Genomic DNA, 7,500 nt, shown 5'->3' with positions numbered 1-7,500 from the left:
AATAAGATCTCAATTGCATTTCACGGGGCGAAAGTTCGTCGCCAACCTTCCGCCGCGGAGAACGCGACGTCACCCCGGTGGAGCTAAACTCCAGCCGGAGCAGGTTACCCCGTGAAAGTATGGTAACTTTTCTTCATGTGTATCTTTGAAAAGAAACAATTTGAAAAAAAAGCATAAAAAAAACCGTTCGATCAATCGCGCGCCACGCCTCGTACAAAGCGGGGGGATCGACCGAACGGTTGATTCAAACGCACACCAAGCGTCCCGTTCAACAGAAGCGGGCACTTGGTCGCCTCAGCAACGCGCACAATGTCGCTACCTCACACAAATCTGATCGACGAATGGCATCACGATCCGCATCGCTATCGTCCAGAATGGAAAGAGAGTTTTCGTTCTTGCGCCCCCGTAGGTTGGCGTAGTAGCAATGTCCTTTTATTTTTCTAGTGTTTTTTTTACCCATAGCCATTTATGCCTTAGTTTGTTTTTGGCTGCTGCACACGATATATTTTACCGTGATACACTAGTTGTAATGTCCTTTTTATATTATTTTCTCTCTCTTCCAACGGACATAGCAAGATCGTTCGTCGTCGACGTGTGTGAGTGCGACACGAGCCGTTTCGGCCGTTACGTAGTTCGATATTCGTGACACGCGTACAATGTACGCCACCTCTTGTGCCATGTGTGTCTTTTGACTGGATTATAATTGCGTGAGATTCACGGTGGAATCTACCAAAATAATCATCGATTCGCTGCTTTTTTTTTCGCAGTAACGAAACGTTAATGATCCTTCCGCAGGTTCACCTACGGAAACCTTGTTACGACTTTTACTTCCTCTAAATGATCAAGTTTGGTCATCTTCCCGGCAACATCGGCAATGCCGAGGCATTGCCGCGTACCAGTCCGAAGACCTCACTAAATCATTCAATCGGTAGTAGCGACGGGCGGTGTGTACAAAGGGCAGGGACGTAATCAACGCGAGCTTATGACTCGCGCTTACTGGGAATTCCTCGTTCATGGGGAATAATTGCAAGCCCCAATCCCTAGCACGAAGGAGGTTCAGCGGGTTACCCGGGCCTTTCGGCCAGGGAAGACACGCTGATTCCTTCAGTGTAGCGCGCGTGCGGCCCAGAACATCTAAGGGCATCACAGACCTGTTATTGCTCAATCTCGTGCGGCTAGAAGCCGCCTGTCCCTCTAAGAAGATTTATTTGTACGCCGGTAGTAAAAACCTCCCGACCGAAGCCGGGGGCCTTCGAGATACCGGAAAGTACGCCTATTTAGCAGGCTAGAGTCTCGTTCGTTATCGGAATTAACCAGACAAATCGCTCCACCAACTAAGAACGGCCATGCACCACCACCCACCGAATCAAGAAAGAGCTCTCAATCTGTCAATCCTTCCGGTGTCCGGGCCTGGTGAGGTTTCCCGTGTTGAGTCAAATTAAGCCGCAGGCTCCACTCCTGGTGGTGCCCTTCCGTCAATTCCTTTAAGTTTCAGCTTTGCAACCATACTTCCCCCGGAACCCAAAAGCTTTGGTTTCCCGGAAGCTGCCCGCCGAGTCATCGGAGGAACTTCGGCGGATCGCTAGCTGGCATCGTTTATGGTTAGAACTAGGGCGGTATCTGATCGCCTTCGAACCTCTAACTTTCGTTCTTGATTAAAGAAAACATTTTTGGCAAATGCTTTCGCTTCTGTCCGTCTTGCGACGATCCAAGAATTTCACCTCTAACGTCGCAATACGAATGCCCCCATCTGTTCCTATTAATCATTACCTCGGGGTTCCGAAAACCAACAAAATAGAACCGAGGTCCTATTCCATTATTCCATGCACACAGTATTCAGGCGAAAATAGCCTGCTTTAAGCACTCTAATTTGTTCAAAGTAAACGTACCGGCCCACCTCGACACTCAATGAAGAGCACCGCGATGGGATATTAGTTGGGCCGCCCCGAAAGGCTAAGCCCACCGGTAGGACGTCCCACAATCATGCCAGTTAAACACCGCGAGCGGTGAACCGACAGCGTGGGACACAGATTCAACTACGAGCTTTTTAACCGCAACAACTTTAATATACGCTATTGGAGCTGGAATTACCGCGGCTGCTGGCACCAGACTTGCCCTCCAATTGATCCTCGTTAAAGGATTTAAAGTGTACTCATTCCGATTACGGGGCCTCGGATGAGTCCCGTATCGTTATTTTTCGTCACTACCTCCCCGTGCCGGGAGTGGGTAATTTGCGCGCCTGCTGCCTTCCTTGGATGTGGTAGCCGTTTCTCAGGCTCCCTCTCCGGAATCGAACCCTGATTCCCCGTTACCCGTTACAACCATGGTAGGCGCAGAACCTACCATCGACAGTTGATAAGGCAGACATTTGAAAGATGCGTCGCCGGTACCAAGACCGTGCGATCAGCCCAAAGTTATTCAGAGTCACCAAAGTAAACGGCGGACGGGACGAACCCGCCACCGATTGGTTTTGATCTAATAAAAGCATTCCTCCCATCTCTGGTCGGAACTCTGTTTGCATGTATTAGCTCTAGAATTACCACAGTTATCCAAGTAAATGTGGGTACGATCTAAGAAACCATAACTGATTTAATGAGCCATTCGCGGTTTCACCTTAATATGGCTTGCACTGAGACATGCATGGCTTAATCTTTGAGACAAGCATATGACTACTGGCAGGATCAACCAGGGAGCTTTGTGTTATTGGTAGCTCTTTTCGTGTGTTGCCCCATGCCGCCGAGTCTTTGCCCGGTCGGCCACACGTTTTAATATAATATGTATATCTGGTACCGCACAACTTGTGTACGCGTACTAGCGCTCAGAGCGCTCTGTTCGACTTTGTGTTTCCTCGGGTGAAGACAATTTTTGTCGACTCCCCGGTGCAAATCGTTCGAATTATCCTTCTCGTATCCTTCGGCTAGATTGCAAGCGTCGGGAGTACGATTGGAAATCAATGTGTACCGTCTGCGAACAGACTGTGATACGCACGGAATGTGGCGAGTTGATGCCTCTGTTCGACTGCTTCCCTCGACTTGCGAGAGAAGACTTTCTGGTCACCGCATAAAGGGCCATTCGGTCTTAGACACCGACCCGCGGTTATGTAGTGTCGACGATTCAAATTGAATCATATTTTCTAGACGGAGCGAAGAACTCGCCCCTGCGAAACGTGAGCGCTCGGAAAAACTTTGAACTCGTGAGAGTGGTTCTTACCGGAACGAAACGAACGCCTGTGGTGCGAATCTCCGCTCAGACGAAAAATTTTCAAAATTCGAAAAAAATTTTTGTCTGCGTGTTCGTGACACGGTGAGGACGAAACCATAGCCCCGACAACAAACCCGCAAAGGAATGACGATACGGGCCGAAACAAGTCGAAAGTTCCGAAACCCGAGGACTAGGTGCCGACCGACCGGTCGAGACCGCTCGGTGCATGAAGTATCAACGGTGCCGCTCGGACGTCGGAGCCGGCCGGTCATAACACGTGTTCCTTATGGGGCAAAACAGCAACGCGACCTGAAAAATTTGGCAGTACGTTGGAACTTAGTTCCATGCGAGAATCGTTGGGACTTTGAAAATTTTTCGATCCAACGAGTGATGCGCGACTCTTTCGGACTTTGAAAATTTTTCGATCCAACGAGTGATGCGCGACTCTTTCGGACTTTGAAAATTTTTCGTTCCAACGAGTGATGCGCGACTCTATCGGACTTTGAAAATTTTTCGATCCAACGAGTGATGCGCGACTCTTTCGGACTTTGAAAATTTTTCGATCCAACGAGTGATGCGCGACTCTTTCGGACTTTGAAAATTTTTCGATCCAACGAGTGATGCGCGACTCTTTCGGACTTTGAAAATTTTTCGATCCAACGAGTGATGCGCGACTCTTTCGGACTTTGAAAATTTTTCGATCCAACGAGTGATGCGCGACTCTTTCGGACTTTGAAAATTTTTCGATCCAACGAGTGATGCGCGACTCTTTCGGACTTTGAAAATTTTTCGATCCAACGAGTGATGCGCGACTCTTTCGGACTTTGAAAATTTTTCGTTCCAACGAGTGATGCGCGACTCTATCGGACTTTGAAAATTTTTCGATCCAACGAGTGATGCGCGACTCTTTCGGACTTTGAAAATTTTTCGATCCAACGAGTGATGCGCGACTCTTTCGGACTTTGAAAATTTTTCGATCCAACGAGTGATGCGCGACTCTTTCGGACTTTGAAAATTTTTCGATCCAACGAGTGATGCGCGACTCTTTCGGACTTTGAAAATTTTTCGATCCAACGAGTGATGCGCGACTCTTTCGGACTTTGAAAATTTTTCGATCCAACGAGTGATGCGCGACTCTTTCGGACTTTGAAAATTTTTCGATCCAACGAGTGATGCGCGACTCTTTCGGACTTTGAAAATTTTTCGATCCAACGAGTGATGCGCGACTCTTTCGGACTTTGGAAATTTTTCGATCCAACGAGTGATGCGCGACTCTTTCGGACTTTGAAAATTTTTCGATCCAACGAGTGATGCGCGACTCTTTCGGACTTTGAAAATTTTTCGATCCAACGAGTGATGCGCGACTCTTTCGGACTTTGAAAATTTTTCGATCCAACGAGTGATGCGCGACTCTTTCGGACTTTGAAAATTTTTCGATCCAACGAGTGATGCGCGACTCTTTCGGACTTTGAAAATTTTTCGATCCAACGAGTGATGCGCGACTCTTTCGGACTTTGAAAATTTTTCGATCCAACGAGTGATGCGCGACTCTTTCGGACTTTGAAAATTTTTCGATCCAACGAGTGATGCGCGACTCTTTCGGACTTTGAAAATTTTTCGATCCAACGAGTGATGCGCGACTCTTTCGGACTTTGAAAATTTTTCGATCCAACGAGTGATGCGCGACTCTTTCGGACTTTGAAAATTTTTCGATCCAACGAGTGATGCGCGACTCTTTCGGACTTTGAAAATTTTTCGATCCAACGAGTGATGCGCGACTCTTTCGGACTTTGAAAATTTTTCGATCCAACGAGTGATGCGCGACTCTTTCGGACTTTGAAAATTTTTCGATCCAACGAGTGATGCGCGACTCTTTCGGACTTTGAAAATTTTTCGATCCAACGAGTGATGCGCGACTCTTTCGGACTTTGAAAATTTTTCGATCCAACGAGTGAAGCGCGACTCTTTCGGACTTTGAAAATTTTTCGATCCAACGAGTGATGCGCGACTCTTTCGGACTTTGAAAATTTTTCGATCCAACGAGTGATGCGCGACTCTTTCGGACTTTGAAAATTTTTCGATCCAACGAGTGATGCGCGACTCTTTCGGACTTTGAAAATTTTTCGATCCAACGAGTGATGCGCGACTCTTTCGGACTTTGAAAATTTTTCGATCCAACGAGTGATGCGCGACTCTTTCGGACTTTGGAAATTTTTCGATCCAACGAGTGATGCGCGACTCTTTCGGACTTTGAAAATTTTTCGATCCAACGAGTGATGCGCGACTCTTTCGGACTTTGAAAATTTTTCGATCCAACGAGTGATGCGCGACTCTTTCGGACTTTGAAAATTTTTCGATCCAACGAGTGATGCGCGACTCTTTCGGACTTTGAAAATTTTTCGATCCAACGAGTGATGCGCGACTCTTTCGGACTTTGAAAATTTTTCGATCCAACGAGTGATGCGCGACTCTTTCGGACTTTGAAAATTTTTCGATCCAACGAGTGATGCGCGACTCTTTCGGACTTTGAAAATTTTTCGATCCAACGAGTGATGCGCGACTCTTTCGGACTTTGAAAATTTTTCGATCCAACGAGTGATGCGCGACTCTTTCGGACTTTGAAAATTTTTCGATCCAACGAGTGATGCGCGACTCTTTCGGACTTTGAAAATTTTTCGATCCAACGAGTGATGCGCGACTCTTTCGGACTTTGAAAATTTTTCGATCCAACGAGTGATGCGCGACTCTTTCGGACTTTGAAAATTTTTCGATCCAACGAGTGATGCGCGACTCTTTCGGACTTTGAAAATTTTTCGATCCAACGAGTGATGCGCGACTCTTTCGGACTTTGAAAATTTTTCGATCCAACGAGTGATGCGCGACTCTTTCGGACTTTGAAAATTTTTCGATCCAACGAGTGATGCGCGACTCTTTCGGACTTTGAAAATTTTTCGATCCAACGAGTGATGCGCGACTCTTTCGGACTTTGAAAATTTTTCGATCCAACGAGTGATGCGCGACTCTTTCGGACTTTGAAAATTTTTCGATCCAACGAGTGATGCGCGACTCTTTCGGACTTTGAAAATTTTTCGATCCAACGAGTGATGCGCGACTCTTTCGGACTTTGAAAATTTTTCGATCCAACGAGTGATGCGCGACTCTTTCGGACTTTGAAAATTTTTCGATCCAACGAGTGATGCGCGACTCTTTCGGACTTTGAAAATTTTTCGATCCAACGAGTGATGCGCGACTCTTTCGGACTTTGAAAATTTTTCGATCCAACGAGTGATGCGCGACTCTTTCGGACTTTGAAAATTTTTCGATCCAACGAGTGATGCGCGACTCTTTCGGACTTTGAAAATTTTTCGATCCAACGAGTGATGCGCGACTCTTTCGGACTTTGAAAATTTTTCGATCCAACGAGTGATGCGCGACTCTTTCGGACTTTGAAAATTTTTCGATCCAACGAGTGATGCGCGACTCTTTCGGACTTTGAAAATTTTTCGATCCAACGAGTGATGCGCGACTCTTTCGGACTTTGAAAATTTTTCGATCCAACGAGTGATGCGCGACTCTTTCGGACTTTGAAAATTTTTCGATCCAACGAGTGATGCGCGACTCTTTCGGACTTTGAAAATTTTTCGATCCAACGAGTGATGCGCGACTCTTTCGGACTTTGAAAATTTTTCGATCCAACGAGTGATGCGCGACTCTTTCGGACTTTGAAAATTTTTCGATCCAACGAGTGATGCGCGACTCTTTCGGACTTTGAAAATTTTTCGATCCAACGAGTGATGCGCGACTCTATCGGACTTTGAAAATTTTTCGATCCAACGAGTGATGCGCGACTCTTTCGGACTTTGAAAATTTTTCGATCCAACGAGTGATGCGCGACTCTTTCGGACTTTGAAAATTTTTCGATCCAACGAGTGATGCGCGACTCTTTCGGACTTTGAAAATTTTTCGATCCAACGAGTGATGCGCGACTCTTTCGGACTTTGAAAATTTTTCGATCCAACGAGTGATGCGCGCCTCTTTCGGACTTTGAAAATTTTTCGATCCAACGAGTGATGCGCGACTCTTTCGGACTTTGAAAATTTTTCGATCCAACGAGTGATGCGCGACTCTTTCGGACTTTGAAAATTTTTCGATCCAACGAGTGATGCGCGACTCTTTCGGACTTTGAAAATTTTTCGATCCAACGAGTGATGCGCGACTCTTTCGGACTTTGAAAATTTTTCGATCCAACGAGTGATGCGCGACTCTTTCGGACTTTGAAAATTTTTCGATCCAACGAGT

The 7,500-nt window shown here is 46.4% G+C and overlaps 1 non-coding gene across 1 annotated transcript; it reads right to left on the bottom strand.

Moving 5' to 3' along the window:
- Positions 1–778: 778 nt before the first annotated feature.
- Positions 779–2,692, bottom strand: LOC125500455. The gene has a single exon (XR_007277837.1). It is a non-coding gene; the product is annotated as a small subunit ribosomal RNA (ribosomal RNA).
- Positions 2,693–7,500: the final 4,808 nt, after the last annotated feature.

Source organism: Athalia rosae, chromosome 3 (assembly GCF_917208135.1).
Source record: "Athalia rosae chromosome 3, iyAthRosa1.1, whole genome shotgun sequence".
Lineage (NCBI taxonomy): Eukaryota > Metazoa > Arthropoda > Insecta > Hymenoptera > Athaliidae > Athalia > Athalia rosae.
The sequence above is the reverse complement of the archived record's forward strand: the minus strand, read 5'-3'. Positions and strand labels throughout refer to the sequence as shown.